Source organism: Giraffa tippelskirchi, chromosome 1 (genome assembly GCF_054371585.1).
Source record: "Giraffa tippelskirchi isolate mGirTip1 chromosome 1, T2T-mGirTip1v1.2.pri, whole genome shotgun sequence".
Classification (NCBI taxonomy): domain Eukaryota; kingdom Metazoa; phylum Chordata; class Mammalia; order Artiodactyla; family Giraffidae; genus Giraffa; species Giraffa tippelskirchi.
The window spans coordinates 30,748,727-30,768,212 of NC_137275.1; the positions used below are offsets into that span (position 1 = coordinate 30,748,727).

The 19,486-nt window shown below is 38.6% G+C and overlaps 1 pseudogene; it reads left to right on the forward strand.

The window, feature by feature from the left end:
- LOC145539846 (UDP-glucuronosyltransferase 2B18-like) lies at positions 1–11,160 on the forward strand (annotated as a pseudogene).
- Positions 11,161–19,486: the final 8,326 nt, after the last annotated feature.

Sequence of the window (19,486 nt, forward strand, 5' to 3'; positions counted from 1 at the left end):
ATGAAAGGGTTTGTGCAGAGCTCTGGAGAAAATGGTATCGTGATGTTTTCATTGGAGTCAATGATCAGCAACGTGTCAGAAGAAAGAGCCAACATGATTGCATCAGCCCTTGCCCAGATTTCACAAAAGATACACACATTAACTTAATAGTGGATATCTATTTAATGAGTCTGTTAAACTCTATAAAAGGTCTAATTATAGACGTTTTCTGCCAGAAAGGTAAACTATTATTATAGCTCCAATTTATCTCTCATATCATTTTTAAGTGCAGACTTATCAAAAGTAAAATATTCATCCAGGAATTTTAACTCCAACTGCTATCTTTCTCTTTCTTCACAGTTTTCCATTTTAATAAATAACTGATACACTTTTAGTAAATAATTACAGTTCCTGTAAACCTGACTGAGGTCAAGCCGGCAGTCCACAGAATCCTCAGGTTTGATATCTTGAGCCACTTGATCAGGTTACTGATTAGGTGGATTAACTCATCAGAACTGATCAGGTGGATGATTGTGTGGATGAACTGATCAGGAAATGATCAGGTTACTTCATCAGGTGGATGAAGCACAAGCTGGAATCAAGATGGCTGAGAGAAATATCAATAGCCTCAGATACGCAGATGATACCACCCTTATGGCAGAAAGTGAAGAAGAACTAAAGAGCCTCTTGATGAAAGTGAGAGAGGAGAGTGAAAAAGTTGGCTTAAAGCTCAACATTCAGAAAACTAAGGTCATGGCGTCCGGTCCCATCACTTAATGGCAGATAGATGGGGAAACAGTGGAAACAGTGGCTGACTTTATTTTTCTGGGCTCCAAAATCACTGCAGATGGTGACTGCAGCCATGAAATTAAAAGACGCTTACTTCTTAGAAGGAAAGTTATGACCAACCTAGCCAGCATATTAAAAAGCAGAGACTTTACTTTGCCAACTTTGTCCATCTAGTCAAAGCTGTGGTTTTTCCAATAGTCATGTATGGATGTGAGAGTTGGGCCATAAAGAAAGTTGAGCGCTGAAGAATTGATGCTTTTGAACTGTGGTGTTGGAAAAGACTCTTGAGAATCCCTTGGACTGCAAGGAGATCCAACCAGTCAATCCTAAAGGTGATCAATCCTGAATATTCATTGGAAGGACTGACGCTGAAGCTGAAACTCAAATACTTTGGCCACCTGATGAGAAGAATTGACTCATTAGATAAGACCCTGATGCTGGGCAAGATTGAAGACAGGAGGAGAAGAGGATGACAGAGGATGAGATGGTTGGATGGCATCACCGACTCTATGGACATGAGTTTGAGACAGCTCTAGGAGTTGTTGATGCACAGGGAAGCCTGGCCTGCTGTAATCTGTGGAGTTGCAAAGAGTAGGACATCACTGAGTGACTTTGGACTGGACTCTCTCTCATATATATAAATCAAAATATACATGGCAGGTGTTATAGCATTACAAGGGATGTCTTTGATCCATAATAATTTTAGATTAAAAATATAACCCAAAATAATGATATTTAAGAGATGCCGTGTGAATTTTGGTATTAAAATGGTATTGTGGGCCAGAAAAGAAATGACAAGATTCTGCTTTGTCACTTGTTCTTTTTCCTTGAAGGATTTCTAAGGCACAATACGCATACAGATATTCTCAGAAGTTAAATTTTAATAGTAAATATAGTCATGCAATAATGTTAAGCTATATTGATAAATGTCTGTTGTGCCTCCTTGCAGTGTGCATTTATCATGTAATCCTGGTCCTTTTTACATCCCCTAAATTTTGGAATAGATCTATTCAGGGAGATATTAAGAGAAAGGATGCCCAAAACTCTCCAAGTTGCCTTCAGATACCCATTCAGCCAAAGTTATATAGAGAAGAGAAACATTGGCCTCCCTTGCTGACTGGGCCCTGCCAAAACCTGAAGTAGGAAGATCAAAGAGAAAGTGAGAAGATAGGGCCCTGACCTTAAGATGAACACTGTGCATTGTAAGGGGGATTCCCAGTTGGCTTTAGTGGTAAAGAACCTTCCTGCCAATGCAGAAGACATAAGAGACATGGGTTCAATCCCTGGGTCATGAAGATCCTCTGGAGGAGGGCATGGCAACCTACTCCAGTATTCTTGCCTGGAGAATCCCATGGCCAGAGGAGACTGGCAGGCTATGGTCCATGGGGTTGCAAAGAGTTGGACATGAATGAAGCAACTTAACAAGCAAGCACATGTGCATTGTAAAGTCTGGTCCTTAATGAACTCTGCTTCTAATCGATCACATTACCCCTCCTGATTGAGAAGGGAAAAGTGACCATAAGAAGCAGCCAAGCATGAGGAAGACTGGCATGGAAAAGATTCAGCTGCCTCCTTCTCCATAAAATACAGCAGTAACCTATTTTCTAATATATAAAATACCTCTGGGGTCTTCAGATATTTGTGAATGACTTTTTAGTTTGCTATTTGATAGAGCTCTCCTAACAACCTATACCATTTTTTTGCTGAGAATCTGGTTACTTTACTTTCATTCACACAGAAAATAGAAGTTAAACACTAGTAAATTATAATACAGTTTATGAGAATTGCTTGGAATTCCAAAATTGTTCCTTATTTCGGCACTGGACCTAGAGACTACATTAATCAGCTCTGTCAATGCTTTGCACTTCGTCGTTAAAGTATTCAGGGTTAGCTGAATAAACTTTAGTGTCACAATTTTTGATCATTTTCAACAGCTTTATTGTCACATACAAATTTCAAACTGGCTCTTATTTTCTAAACACAAAACATCCAAGCCTAGTAATAGTGGTAATACTTTGGATTCACGTCAAAAAATTCCAGTTGTCATTGTTTTAGCAAGTGCTTAATAATTTATAATCTAAATGAAGTTATGCTTCCTGAAAGTGAAAGTGAAGTTGCTCAGTCATGTCCGACTCTTTGCGACCCCAGGGACTATAACCTTATACTTCCTAGGTAGCACCAATTAGCTTTATATTAATAAATTATAAATAAGCAAAAATGTTTATTTGTAAGTGACTGATGCAAGACATGACTAAGTCATCTGAGTGAATTTCCTTTTTGTAATCAAAACATATGAAATTCTAGTGAAATAACTTGTTATACTGGAATATTACTCAGCCATTCAAAAAAATACATTTGATTCGGTTCTATTGAGATGGATGAAACTGGAGCCCATTATACAGAGTGAAGTAAGCCAGAAAGAAAAACACCAATACAGTATACTAATGCATATATATGGAATTTGAAAGATGGTAACGATAACCCTATATGTGAGACAGAATAAGAGACACAGATGCATAGAATAGTCTTACAGACTCTGAGGGAGAAGGTGAGGGTGGGACATTCTGGGAGAATAGCATTGAAACATGTATATTATCATATGTGAAACAGAACACCATTCCAGGTTCAATACATGAGACAAATGCTCAGGGCTGGGGCAATGGGATGACCCAAAGGGATGGGATGGGGAGGGAGGTGGGAGGGGGGTTCAGGATGGGGAACACATGTAAGCCCATGGCTGATTCATGTCAATGTATGGCAAAAACCACTACAATATTGTAAAGTAATTAGCCCCCAACTAAAATAAATAAATTTATTTAAAAAAAAAGAAATAACTTGTTATACTAGCAAGTTGATATAAGTAAACTCTGTTCCACAACAAAAAGAAATGAATGAGTGAATGTTTGAAAGTAAGAACTAGTATACTGCTGCTGCTGCTAAGTCGCTTCAGTCATGTCCGACTCTGTGCGACTCCATAGACGGCAGCCCACCAGGCTCCTCTGCCCCTGGGATTCTCCAGGCAAGAATACTGGAGTGGGTTGCCATTTCCTTCTCCAATGCATGCATGCATGCAAAGTGGCTTCAGTCGTGTCCGACTCTGTGTGACCTCATGGACGTCAGCCCACCAGGTTCCTCCGTCCACAGGATTCTCCAGGCAAGAATACTGGAGTGGGTTGCCATGTCCTTCTCCAAGAGCTAGTATGAAAGGAAGGAAAATAAGTGTGTTACTTGTTTGTAATATCTCACTGTCTTTTTGTGCTAGAAACAAGAACACCTAGCAATTATTCAATTTACTGAATTAAGACTAAAAAAAACTCATTTGTCTATGCCATCATGTGTACATCAAATATAGGTATTCCTACTTATGTCAGTGTATTGTGTATGGGTGCAAAGTCACTTCTGTCATGTCCAACTCTTTGTGACTCTATGGACCATAGCCCATCTGGCTCCTCTGTCCATGTGATTCTGCAGGCAAGAATAATGGAGTGGATTGCCATGCCCTACTCATGGGATTTTCCCAACCCAGGAATCAAATCCACATCTCTTACCTCTCTTGCATTGACATGTGGGTTCTCTAATATTAGAACCATCTGGGAAGCCGGTCGGTTTATTAAGACTTATCATTACTTTATATGTCCTCATTTCCATACATGTCATATGGAAGACACATAATTAGATGTATTCTGATCAGTTTAGAATAACTATAGAATACTGTAACTTTGAATTCAACTCATAGAATATGAAATTTCCCTTACCATTAACAGGTTCTATGGAGATATGATGGCAAGAAACCAGAAACCTTAGGACCCCAATTCTCAACTGTATAACTGGATCCCCCAGAATGACCTCTGGGTAAGATGTGGCAGAACTAATATTAAAAACATGAGTTAACAGCTGAGCAGAGTGATAGTATTTCAATAGGTAACAAATTTATAGAGAATTATTGAAACATTCAAAAAGAAAACTTTACTATTTTATTTTTACTTCCTATGATAGGGGAAAAAAGGAGAATATATAACACTGGTATTTTATTATACACGGTCATATCCTTTATGGCTATAATCTTTATTTTAGCTATAATTACTTCTCACTGTGAACTTTTCCATAACTCCTGGATTGTTGTTCTGTCTCTGAATTCTTTCCTTATATCTCTCTTTTTCCCCTCTGTAAGGGTATGCTAAATGCTACTAAAAATGATTTCCCTTTTTACTACCAGTGACTCTCCATTTTCTGTAAGAAAAAATTCGCAATCACTTTTATGAAGTGATAACACACTTCATGATGAAAGGTTGCTTTTCCTTCTTCTGGTCTCAGTGCCACTACCATTACCCTTCTTTTCCCCTGACACCATTCCTGTCAGACTAAATAACTTCACTGTACCTTTAAGAGAATAATTTGTGGCATGCCCTCCTCTTATTTTGCACATGTGGTTTCTTTTACCCAGAATGCTCTTTCAAGTTGTTCACCTGCCAATCCTGGATTCATTTGTGATGTTCAAGTGACTCAGCACTTATTTCCAAATTCTTTATTTACCCCTTCAGTTGACATAGCAGTTTCTTCTCACAGTTCTGAAAGCAATTTAAAAGAACTTTCATAAGTATAATTGTTATCGAAAAAAACACTGCTTCTTTCTGTCAACTAAAAATATAGTCACAACCCGAAACTAGAGAGCTATTTTATTTGGTTGGAATGTTTAGGACTCCGATCTCAGTAGACAGCATCTCAGTAGCTCTGAGAAAACTGCTCCAAGGAGACAGAGGGGAAGTCAGGCTATACATAAGCTTGCAACAAAGAGAGCAGGCAGTCTGAACATCAAAGATCAGGTATGGAGTTAAGGAGTTTAGCCTTCTATGTGTGGGAAGATGCAAGTCTTTGGGCTTATTGAATTCATTCCTTTCATATGCACCTGTTTCCTTGTTCACCCTGCTTCTTGCATTCTCTCAGCTCCTCAGCAATCACCATGGGGGTGTCAGCATCCACTGGATCTCAGTTTGGGGAGATCTCATTCACTTTGGAGGCCAGAAATTGCTGATGGCTATGACATTTCTTGTTTATTAATGTGGCAGGAGATATTTTCATTTCACATTTCAGTGCCTTAAAAAAGCCCATTTCTCATTTTATTATAAAAGCTATAATTAATAAACTTACTGCAATTCATGCATTCCTAGGTCATCAAAAAACCAAAGCCTTTGTAACTCATGGTGGAAGCAACAGCATTTATGAGGCCATCTACCACAGGGTCCCTATGGTTGGTCTTCCTCTGTTTGCAGATCAACCTCATAACAACATTCATATGAAGGCCAAGGAAGCTGCTGTCAGATTGGACTTGGAAACAATGTCAACAAGAGATTTGCTCAATGCATTGAAGGAAGTCATTAATAATCCTTTATGAGTATGGATTTTTGTTTTCCTTTTTTTTTTTTAGCTAGATATTCTTTCTAGAGAAGTTCTCATCTGAAAGCCAGGAAGGCAGCAATGAGTCTTCACAGAAGCACAATGAGGAGTAAGTTTGGCTCAATGCTTTGAAAACAGTCACCAATAATCTATTGTGAGTGTCACATTAACATTTTTTCATGGTTTTATGGAAAAGATGTGTCAGTGGTTTAAAGATAGTGGAGACATTTTGAAAGAACTAATCATTAAAAGGGGACAACAGAGGATGAGATGATTGGATGGCATCACCGACTCAATGGACGTGAGTTTGAGCAAACTCTAGGGGATGGTAAAGGACAGGAAAGCCTGGCCTGCTGCAGTCCATGGGGTCACAAAGAGTCGGACAAGACTGACAGACTGAACAACAACAGCAACAAAATCATTAAAATGAAAAAATCACTGCAATGGTAACAGAAAGATTAAGAAACATTGAGAACAAAGTTATAGTAGGGAACAATCAATGCTATGAATATTTGTCTGCCCACTTTACTTTCTTTCAGCATGTGAAGTCCTCAGATATTTTAAACTCTTCAAAGATGGTTTATTATCAGGAAACCACCTTGACATAATCAATCTCAAATTCCCATTACATTTAATATTTTCCAAGATTTCTAATATTTTGAAATATTAGAAAATATTATGCTAATATTTTGATTCCATCACTGATAAGTGGTAAACAACTAGAACTTTCCAATTACCCAATTTCAACTATGTAGATACTATGTATAAATGTAGGTATATTCTTGGGTTTTTTGATTGTGATATTTTTGTCTTCTTTGGAAAAATTATAAACTCTAACTGTAATTGACTTGGAAGGGATATGCTGGATATTCCTTTTATAAAAGTTTTTACACAATTTTTAGGTAATTTCCCATTCAAAACCAAATATTGGTTATATTCTTAATGTAGTACAACTTTGTACTTATATTATTCCCAGTAGTTTTTGCCTCTTACCCATGTATTTCTATTCCCCCAAATCCAGTAACCAATAGATTGTTCTCCATCTGCAAGTCTTTAATACTTTGAGCCCGTCACTCATAAATGGTAAACAAATAGAACTTTCTAACTTAATTACAACTATGTACCCACTCCAGTACTCTTGCCTGGAAAATCCCATGGATGGAGGAGCCTGGTAGGCTACAGTCCCTGGGGTCCCAAAGAGTCAAACACGACTGAGCGACTTCATTTTACTTTTCACTTTCATGCATTGGAGAAGGAAATGGCAACCCACTCCAGAGTTCTTGCCTGGAGAATCCCAGGGACGGTGGAGCCTGGTGGGCTACAGTCTGTGGGGTCGCATAGAGTCAGACACGACTGAAGAGACTTAGCAGCAGCAGCAGCAGATACTGCTTATAAATATAGTTATATTCTGAGTTCTTTTGGTTGTGTTTGTTTGTGTCTTATTTGGAAGAGATATGTTGTGCCATTGCTATCTAAAAGCCAAATTTTCTAAAAGCAAAAATATTAGACTTCCAAATCACTTCAGGATATACATGAATTTCAGTAACACAATTATATTAATATCACAAATATATATATATGTGTATATATATATATATGTAATTCTCCAAGCCAGGCTTCAGAAATATGTGAACTGTGAACTTCCAGATGTTCAAGCTGGTTTTAGAAAAGACAGAGGAACCAGAGATCAAATTGCCAACATCTGATGGATAATCAAAACAGCAAGAGAGTTCCAGAGAAACATCTATTTCTGCTTTATTGACTATGCCAAAGCTTTTTTTTCTTTTCTTTTTTTTTTTTTTTGACTATGCCAAAGCTTTTGACTGTGTGGATCACAATAAACTGTGGAAAATTCTGAAAGAGATGGGAATACCAGACCACCTGACCTGCCTCTTGAGAAATCTGTATGCAGGTCAGCAAGCAACAGTTAGAACTGGACATGGAACAACAGACTGGTTCCAAATAGGAAAAGGAATACGTCAAGGCTGTATATTGTCACCTTGCTTATTTAACTTCTATGCAGAGTACATGATGAGAATCGCTGGGCTGGAGGAAGCACAAGCTGGAATCAAGATTGCCAGGAGAAATATCAATAACCTCAGATATGCAGATGACACCACCCTTATGGCAGAAAGTGAAGAACTAAAAAGGCTCTTGATGAAAGTGAGTGAGGAGAGTGAATAAGTTGGCTTAAAGCTCAACATTCAGAAAATTAAGATCGTGGTATCCGGTCCCATCACTTCATGGGAAATAGATGGGGAAACAGTGGAAACAGTGTCAGACATTATTTTTAGGGGCTCCAAAATCATTGCAGATGGTGACTGCAGCCAAGAAATTAAAAGACACTTACTCCTTGGAAGGAAAGTTATGCCAACCTAGATAGCATATTAAAAAGCAGAGACATCACTTTGTCAGCAAAGATCCATCTAGTCGAGGCTATGGTTTTTCCAGTAGTCGTGTATGGATGTGAGAGTTGGACTGTGAAGAAAGCTGAGTGCCGAAGAATTGATGATTTTGAACTGTGGTGTTGGAGAAGACTCTTGAGAGTCCCTTGGACTGCAAGGAGATCCAACCAGTCCATCCTAAAGGAGATCAGTCCTGGGTGTTCATTGAAAGGACTGATGTTGAAGCTGAAACTCCAATACTTGGGCCACCTGATGCGAAGAGTTGACTCATTGGAAAAGACCCTGATACTGGGAAGGATTGGGGGCAGGAGGAGAAGGGGACGACAGAGGATGAGATGGCTGGATGGCATCACTGACTCGATGGACATGAGTTTGGGTAAACTCCGGGAGTTGGTGATGGACCGGGAGGCCTGATGTGCTGCAATTCATGGGGTCACAAAGAGTCAGACACGACTGAGTGACTGAACTGAACTGATAATTCCCCCTATAGTTTCATAGTGACTTTGAAATGAAACATTTAGAGAAAGTGTCAGTAATAGTAGCACAGTGTCCATTTGTGTTTTATGAGTTGTGTTATTTAATTTTAGTGCAGCTATTTACCTAAATAAGCAGTATACAAAGCAAATTTTCTTTTTCTTAAGAAATAGATCTTTCATTTGCTGATTTTCTATATGTATATATTTCTAGCATATTTATATGTTTTTTAATTTTAATAATGCAAAGTTGGTGTCAGAAAATTAAGATGATTTGTTAGCTGTTATATACTGAAGGCTATGATATAATGCATATTTTATTTAGTAACATAGTGTTGTGCATGCATGCTAGGTCGTTTCAGTCATGTCTGACTCTTTGCAACCCCATGGACGTAGCCTACCAGGCTCTTCTATCCATGGGGATTCTCCAGGCAATAATACTGGATTGACACATATTAAGTAACTTTTTTTATTGTATTCTATTCCTATAGTATTACAAAAATGTTTCCAGATTACAACAGTCTTCTCAAAAACCCAGTGTTCCCCCCCATGTTTTTGACAGAAAAGAGAAAGAAGTTACCTCCATTGTCTTTGCCACAATGCCATGTTATAGCATTTTGTGATTTAGAGGTCATGAACCATATTTCTTTCTTCTTCCTACCTTTTTGTCTATTAGTCCATCATTCCTATGTTGAGAAGATCCCCTGGAGAAGAAAATGGCCACCCACTCCAGTATCCTAGCCTGGAGAATTCCATGGACAGAGAAGCATGTCCAGCTACAGTCCATGGGGTCTCAAACAGTCAGACTTGACTAAACAACTAACACACACACACACACACGCACACACACACACACACAGAGTCCATCAACACACACACAGTCCATCATCATTTCAACAGTAGAAATAAATGTAACTGCAATGCTTGAAAGTGAAATTTTGAGTCTTTTCCAGATTCTTTTAGAACAAGAACCAAAGCAACAACAATATGAGCAAACATTTTCTGAGAGACTACTACCTGCTAGGAATGTCTCTAAGAATCAATACATTATTCTCAAAATGATCAGATAAGGTACTATTCCTATCCAATTTATATAGCAATTGGGCCCTCCAATTATAAAACCAGTAGTTTGAAAATAAAAAGGTTTTAAAAATTTAATAAAATTATATTAAAAAACAAACCAACCAAACAAACAGAGGAACAGAAGGAATAAAAAAAGTAGCCAGCAAGTGTCAGAGTCAGTCAGGAATCAAACCAAGTCAGTCCACTTCCACATTTTCAGCCACTACTTCACTAATGTAAGATCAGCTCTGTTTGGACATGCCTCTGAACCTCATCATAGACTTACCTGCTATCTCTGGATTATGCTGCTGCTGCTGCTGCTAAGTCGCTTCAGTCGTGTCCGACTCTGTGCGACCCCACAGACGGCAGCCCACCAGGCTCCGCCGTCCCTGGGATTCTCCAGGCAAGAACACTGCATTTTAAAACACATCCACCAGGTTTATTAACAATTCTTTACTAGATAGATAATTCAAACTTTGAACAAACATATTACAAATTCCTTTCCTTTTTTTTCTCCTTTGGGACTTAACTCATTCCATTCTTTAGACTACACAATCTCATCCTCTCCCATTTTCTTTCTATTCTTTGGAACTTGAAATCCTATGCATTAAGATATCCTAACCCACCAGTTAAGGTCTCAATAATCACCTTGGAGTAAAATTATCTATTTTTCTTGCACTCTGTGTTGTTCTCTCTGTTATCTTCTGAAAGAAAATTTCACATATTTGATCTATTATAGCTCATTCTATAAATAGATGTCTGTTTGATTTTCTTTCAGCTACAAAGAGAATGTCATGAGGTTATCAGCCATTCAACATGATCAGACTATGAAACCCTTGGACAGAGCAGTCTTCTGGATCGAGTTTGTCATGTGCTACAAAGGAGGCAATCACCTGCGACCAGCTATCCACGACCTCAGCTGGTTCCAGTAAACCTCTCTGGATGTGATTGGGGTCCTGCTGACCTGTGTGGCAACTGCTGCGTTTGTTATCACAAAGTGTTGTCTGTTTTGTTGCCAGAAGTTTGCTGGCACAGGAAAGAAGGGGAAAAGAGACTAGCTGTTTCTGAGATATCAAGCTTGTTTGCCACATAAATAGAACTCCTCATGCTTATTCCAGTAGGAGGAATTATGATAAAGTTCCTCTCCTTTTGTGACAAAATATAAATTTCACTTTCAGAGGATTGTCTACCTGACTTAGAATTATGTTTTGCAAAGGAAAAATACTGATTAAAAATTAAATAAAAATAAAACGACATGCATATATAGTGAAATTTATTATTTTAACTCAAAAGTTATACTAAAGAGAAATTATTGAATGTAATTCTTATTCACATGTTGAGTGTAGAAACAAGAACAATAACCAGTCTACTCATCCGTATTATTTTGTAGATATTCAGAATCTTAACTTCATTTTGATATGGAATTTTATAGTTTTTCCTTGCTATAGAAACTGTTCAATAATTGGAATTTTGTAAAAAGATTCAACCCTTAATTTTATTTGTGAGACTATTAATAGTTCTTTGTTTTCACTGTGCATCCAGCCTCAACAGCAATTCTTACCTAAAGCCATGGCAAGGCATTCACTTCCATCCAATTAAACTACTTCCCAGAAGAGTATTTGTGGGATTAGAAACACAGCAAAGATCACATAATTATTTCAATAGGCACAAAATAGTATTTGATATAATCCAACCTCCATTCATAAAAAAAACTCTTATCAAACAGAATATAGAAGGAATATATCTCAACATAATAAAGGCCATTTATTATAAAAACACAGTCAATATAATGCTCAAAATTGAAAACTTGAAAGCCTTCCTGCTATATTCAGGATCAAGAAAAAGATGCCCACTCTCACTGCCGATTTAATACAGTATGATAATTCATACCCACATCAATCAGACAAGAAAAAATAGAATAAAATTATCCAAATTGGAAGGGAAGAGGTAAAACTGCCACCACTTGCAGATGACATGATACTTTATGTAGAAAACCATAATTATCTTCATAAACATTATTAAAATAAATTAATTTAGCAAAGTTGAAGGACAGAAGATTAATACACAGAAATCTGTTGTATTTCTATACACTAATACTGACATATCAAAATACTAAATGACAAAGAAAATTTGAAGACAAGAGAACCCTCATACAGTGTTGTTGGGAGTGTAAATTGGTGCAACTGCTATGAAAAAGCTTATGCAGATCACTTAAAAACCAAAAATAAAACTACCACACAATCCAGCAATCCCACTTTAGGTATATAGCTGAAAAAATGAAAAACTCTAGTTTCAAAAGATACGTGCACCCCAATGTTCATAGCAGCACCATTTATAATAGCTAAAACATGGATGGGACTTCCCTATAGCCCAGATGGTAAAGAATCTGCCTGCAATGCAGGAGACCCAGGTTCAGTCCCTGGGTCAGGAAGATCCCCTGGAGAAGGAAATGGCAACCCACTCTAGTATTCTTGCTTGGGGAATTTCAGGGACAGATGAGCCTGGCAGACTGCAGTCCATGGGGTTGCAAAGAGTCAAACATGACTAAGCAACTAACACACACAAAACATGGAAGCCTCCTAAGTGCCCATTAACAGACAGTTATCTTAAGAAGACATGGGATATATGCACTAAGGAATATTACTCACCCTTGGAAAGAATAAAATATTGCCATCTGTAGTAACCTGGTTGAAACTAGAGATCACTATTCTTAGTGAAATATGTCACAAAGAGAAAAATATTATGTCACTTAATATACAAACTAAAAAAATAATACAAGTGAATCTATATACAGACATAAACAATAAACTTATGCTTACCAAACAGCAGGTGGGACACCAACCAATTAAGAGTATGGAGTAAGAGATGCAAACTACCATATGTAAAATAAGAAACAAGAATCTACTGCATAGCACAGGAAATTACTACCCAATAAATTGTAATAAGTATAATGGAATGTAATTTACAAAAATACTAATTAATTATACTATATCCCTGAAATAACACAAAATTGTAAATCAACTACACACATCAACATAGATAGTAGATATAGATAGAGAATTTTGCACCTTGACTTCCCACTTCTTTTTCTTTAATTTGTAGCTGTGCTGGGTCTTCTTGCTGCACAGGCTTTCTTGTAGTTGCAGAGAGTGAGGGCTGTTCTCTAGTTGTGGTGCACAGGCTCCTCACTGAGGTGGCTTTTCTTGTTGTGGAACACTGGCCCTAGAATGCACGGGCTTCAGTAGTTGAAATCCATGGGCTCAGTGGTTGCAGTTCCCCAGCACTAGAGTGCAGGCTGAATAGTTGTGATGCACTGGCTTAGTTGCCCTGCAATGTGTAGGATCTTCCTGAACCAGGGATCAAACCTGTGTCTCCTGCATTGGCAGACTGATTCCATACCACTGAGCCATTGTTGAAGCCCCAAGCTTTGCATTTCTGAAACGGCAACACGATATAGTCCATGAACAAATTCTTACATGAAGTAAGAATGACTACCGAAAATTATATTTTAAAACAACTATTTAGTGTCTAGAAAGTGCCCTAAAGATATATAGCAAGTAAAGACACATTTATTTCAGAAAAATCATTGAACGCCTTTCCCATTTAAACCTAAAACAGCTCACTCTCATCATCCTTATTCAGAAAACTAGACTCAGAAAACTAGGTTCAGAAAGAACACTAGGCTGTCACTACCCAAAGCTCCCTTTTGAGTGTTATTGTATCATCTTAGAAGGGTTTAGTCACTTGAAATCCTCACACATAGATGCACACATCCCCTAGTTATGGGTTACAGTGGCTAATTTCCAGATAAGTATGGCCATCAAAGCTCTCCCTTTTCCACCAGCTCCACTAGTAGGTCAGAGGTTCTATTCAGACACAGGATATTGAGAATACTGAATCCCAAATAGGTGTTTGCCCAGCTCACTCATAGAATGGAGGTTCCATGATGAAAAGGAAATTTAAAAATCGACACTATTGTTTACACACAAAAGAGGGATGTCACAGAGTGAGACATGTGCCACACTGTTCCTATTCCCAACTCTGAAGAGAAAGTTCAGAAAGTTTGACCAGAGGGAAAAGCTATTCTTAAGGAGCTCACTTAATAGAATAAGACTGTGAAAAGGTCAAGCCTATGAGTGCCCACAAACTATGAAAGATTTGTTGGTAATCAGTTAAGAGGAAGCTAATTGTTTCATGAAAGATAAAAGCTAAACATTGACAAGTTAGTTTATGAGAGAAAATCAGAGAAAGGCACAGCTACGAAGAGCATTCCTGAGGTCAGAACACACCTCAAACACTGATTTCTAAACCTATCCTTGCAAGGGGTCATATTCTGGAGCAATTTATGCCCCCAAGATTTTATCAACAGCTATAACGCAATCACTCAACAACTGATGAAATCTAACAGTATGAAGTTCAGTTCAGTCGCTCAGTCGTGTCCGAATCTTTGTGACCCCATGAACTGCAGCACACCTGGCCTCCCTGTCCATCACCAACTTCCAGAGTTTACCCAAACTCATGTCCATTGAGTCAGTGATGGCATCCAACTATCTCATCCTCTGTCATCCACTTCTCCTCCTGCCCTCAATCTTTCCCAGCATCAAGGTCTTTTCAAATGAGTCACCTCTTCACATTAGGTGGCCAAATTATTGGAGTTTCAGCTTCAACATCAGTCCTTCCAATGAACACCCAGGATTGATCTCCTTTAGGATGGGCTGATTGGATCTTCTTGCAGTCCAAGGGACTCTCAAGAGTCTTCTCCAACACTGACCACAGTTCAAAAGCATCAATTCTTTGGTGCTCGGCTTTCTTTTTACTCCAACCCTCACATCCATACATGACTACTGGAAAAACCATAGCCTAGACTAGATGGACCTTTGTTGACAAAGTAATGTCTCTGCTTTTTAATATGCTGTCTAGGTAGGTCATAACTTTCCTTCCAAGGAGTGTCTTTTAATTTCATTACTGTAATCATCATCTGCAGTGATTTTGGAGCCCCCCAAAATAAAGTCTGCCACTGTTTCCACTGTTTCCCCATCTATTTGCCATGAAGTGACGGGACCGGATACCATGATCTTAGTTTTCTGAATGTTGAGCTTTAAGCCAACTTTTTCACTCTCCTCACTCACTTTCATCAAGAGGCTTTTTAGTTCTTATTCACTTTCTACCATAAGGGTGGTGTCATCTGCATATCTGAGGTTGTTGATATTTCTCCCAGCAATCTTGATTCCAGCTTGTGCTTCCTCCAGCCCAGTGTTTCTCATGATGTACTCTGCATATAACTTAAATAAGCAGGGTGACAATATACAGCCTTGGCGTACTCCTTTTCCTATTTGGAACCAGTCTGTTGTTCCATGTCCAGTTCTAACTGTTGCTTCCTGACCTGCATACAGGTTTCTCAAGAGGCAGCTCAGGTGGTCTGGTATTCCCATCTCTTTTAGAATTTTCCACAATTTGTTGTGATCCACACAGTCAAAAGTTTTGGCATAGTCAATAAAGCAGAAATAGATGTTTTGCTGGAACTTGATCTATGGTTCCTCTGCCTTTCCTAAAGCCAGCTTGGACATCTGGGAGCTCACGCTTCACGTATTGCTGAAGCCTGGCTTGGAGAATTTTGAGCATTACTTTACTGGTGCGTGAGATGAAAGGAGACTGTTAAAAGAAGAGTGCTACAAAAACCACTGTCTACCCAGGTAATTGTGGTGGCTGCACCCTCCAAATAGCTGCATCAGATGCTTTACACTATAAGGGAAAGAGACTTTATTAAAATAGTCCATGTAGTCACTAAACATATATTAGTAACAAAACATGGGATTAGAGTTGCTACACTCCATTGTCTAAATGTAATACCTTAACAATAATTTCACAAGACATATAAAGAAATACAAATACGTGACCTAAATGGGGATAAAACAGTCAACAGAACCTGCCTATGAAAGGGACTAATGCTTGGCTCTAACAAGGAAAAACTTCAAATTAGCTAATGTCAATGGGTTCAGTGACCCAAAGGAAACTACCAAAAAGACAAAACACTGAAATAAATAAAATGAGAAACTAAAATAAAAAGATAAGTGATCATAAGAGATTATTGGGTATCATTATATTCTTTCAAATTGGAGAACTTAGGAGAACTGTATAAATTGTTGGAAGCATAAAACCTGTCTTCATGAAACTATGATTAAAGAAGAAAGGTATAATAAAAATGTACATCTAATAGAGTCTAAAAATAAGAAATAGAAATCATATTTTATAAAAATTACAAATGGAAATTTTGGAGTTGAAATGTACTGTATTTGAAATGAAAAATTCACTAGTGGGAATGAATAAGAAGCTCATGAAAAAGCAAGTGAACTTGAAGACAGATCAATAAGATAATATAATCCAAAGAACAGAGATAAAAAATAAATAGAGGCTTAGAGAATATTAGTGCATAATAAATCACACTAACATACACAAAAGAAAGCTAAAGTCAGAAAACCTTATAACACTAAAGAAAAATTCAACCTTACAAGGGAATATCAAGATACTGCTTATATCTTACGAGAAACAGTGGATGCTCTCTGGCAGTGAGATGATATAGTCAAAATCCTGATAGTCAAAACTGTCGATCAAAAATTCTATATCAAATAAAGTAATTGTTGTTCAGTCTCCCAGTTGTGTCCGACCCTTGCGATGCCATGGACTGCAGCACACCAGGCTTCTCTGACCCTCACTCTCTCCAGAAGTTTGCCCAAGGTCATGTTCATTGCATCTTTCATGCCATCATCCATCTCATCCTCTGACACCCTCTTCTTCTGCCCTCAATCTTTCCAGCATCGGGAACTTTTTCAATGAATCAGCTGTTTGCATCAGATGACCAAAATACTGGAATTTCAATTTCAGCATTAGTCTTTCCACCCAGTATTCAGGGTTGATTTCCATTAAGACTGATGGTTTGATCTCCTTGCTGTTCAAGGGACTCTCAGGAGTCTTCTCCAGCACCGCAGTTCAAAGGTGTCAATTCTTCAGTGTTCCGCCTTCTTTATGGTCTGACTCTCACAATCTTACGTGACCACTGGAAAGATCATTTCCTTGACTATACAGACTTTGTCAACAGAATGTTTCTGTTTTTTAACACAGTCTCTAGGTTTATCATAGCTTTCCTGTCAAGAAGCAAACATCTGATTTCATGGCTGCCGTCACCATCCGCAGTGATTTTAGAGCCCAAGAAGAAGAAACCTGTCACTACTTCCATATTTTCCTCTTCTACTTGCCATGAAATAATGGGGCCAGATGCCATGATCTTAGTTTTTTAATATTTAGTTTTAAGCCGGCTTTTTCACTCTCCTCCTTCACCTTCATCAAGAGGCTCTTTAGTTCCTCTTTGCTTTCTGCCATTAGAGTGGTATCATCTGCATATCTGAGGTTGTTGATGTTTCTCCCGCCAATCTTGATTCCAGCTTTTAACTCATCCAGCCCAGCATTTCTCATGATATCAAATGAAACACTCTTTCAAAACTTTGGGCAAAATATAGATAGTCTTCTACCCTTATCCACCCAAAAAGAATACATTGTTGGGAAATCTACCTTACAGAAAAAAACTGAAGGAAAGCCTATGGCTTAAGAAAGTAAACTCAGGCTACAGTTCTAATCACTATGATAAACCAAAGAGCACTGGTAAAGGTAAGAATTATATAAGACAGTATAAGTGCATATAGGCTTCCCAGATGGCGCTAGAACCCAGCCGCCAATGGAGGAGACATAAGAGACATGAGTTTGATCCCTAGATCAAAAAGAGTCCCCTAGAGAAGGGTACAGCAATCTACTCAGTATTCCTGCCTAAAGAATCCCATGGACAGAAGTGTCTGGCAGGCTACAGTCCATAGGGTCGCAATGAGTCGGACACTATGGAAGTAAATTAACACACGCACAAACACACACACACAAGTGCATATATCTTCTCCTTTTCTTTCTTAACAAATATAAAAAGCAGGCATGTAAAACATGTATATAGTTGTATTTCTAGACATATGACATATTATTAATATATTTTAGAGGTAAAGGGAATGCAGCAGAGGTAAAGGCCATGAGATGACAGGGTTGTGCAGCGGCTTAGGCCCAGGGGTCAGGTGCTCTACCTGGGATGCACAGCCTGGGGATGATGAGTCAAAGTTCCACTTCTGGCCACAGAGGAAGTCAGAGAACATCAGCAGTATGTTCCTAGTAATGACCTGTCAGAACCACAGCTTGGGACCCACGGCTGGTATACAGAGAAGCAGTGATGTGAACATGGTAACTGTGGATCAGAACCCTGACTAGGACCCATGGTGAAGCACAGAGTATCTGCACTGTTGCCCCAGCAATGATAGGCTTAAGCCATGACTCAGGACCCAGGAATGGTGTGTAAAACAGCAGCAGCTCAGCCTAAATAATGGCCAGTCAAAACTAAGACTAGGATCAACAGGGTGAGACCCAAATAAACAGCAGCATGGCCACAGTTATTATAAGACAAACCTGGGGGCAAGGCACAGATCATAAACTCCAGTTGCACAGATGGTAAGGCACTGTGACACCTCAATCAGGGAAAGCAGGGTACAGAGTGATGGGGAGACTCCTTGACCCCAAGATCAGGTCTCATCACAGTGAAATTTCAGCCTCAGGAAGGACACAACAGCAGGGACCCTGGGCAGCTCTGTCAGTTGAATCAGTGTAGGTGCACACTGCGGAAGTTCTCAGGAGCAAAGGCTGCAAAGGTCATGATGATGAGGTTGCTGGAGTTCCCCTGCACTATTTTTCCCCATGGGCTAAAATCCCTCTGAGGGGATCCCTGCCGGTGCCAAGCTCCTCTGAGCTAGAGGGAGAGGTGGGAGAGGTAAACTCTTTCCCACACTTTTCTACATGGAGATCCTCAGACTTTGCAATCTGCAGGGTTTCTGCTGCTTCTTCACTGTAGTCCAGAAATGTCGCAAAGTAATTTGTAGTTGTTCATTTATTGTTTTTGCTATTTTTGTGAAAAATACAGTTGTTGGGACCTCTTAATCATGCATCTTGTTGATGTCACCCTTCTCTAATTCTGTGTCAAGGAAACAGCAGACACAAGAGCCTCTCATTTGCAGTGATTTACACTAGTCTTCTTTCTTACATAATATAATTGATTTGTGTATAAAAGTTCATCGACTTTTAGATTGGTGACAGCAGTGATAAAACAATATTAAACACACTGTATAATCTCCAAGTGTTCTATGCTTTGCCCTTTCACCTGATTTCCACATTTGCTGACTGTATGTTTAATCTATTTACTTTTGGTATAGGAGTTATAATTTAACTTCTGATGGATGTCTTCTGGATATAAGCCTGAGCAATATAAAAAGTCTGCAGTAATTGCTTAAAGTACTGCATATAAAC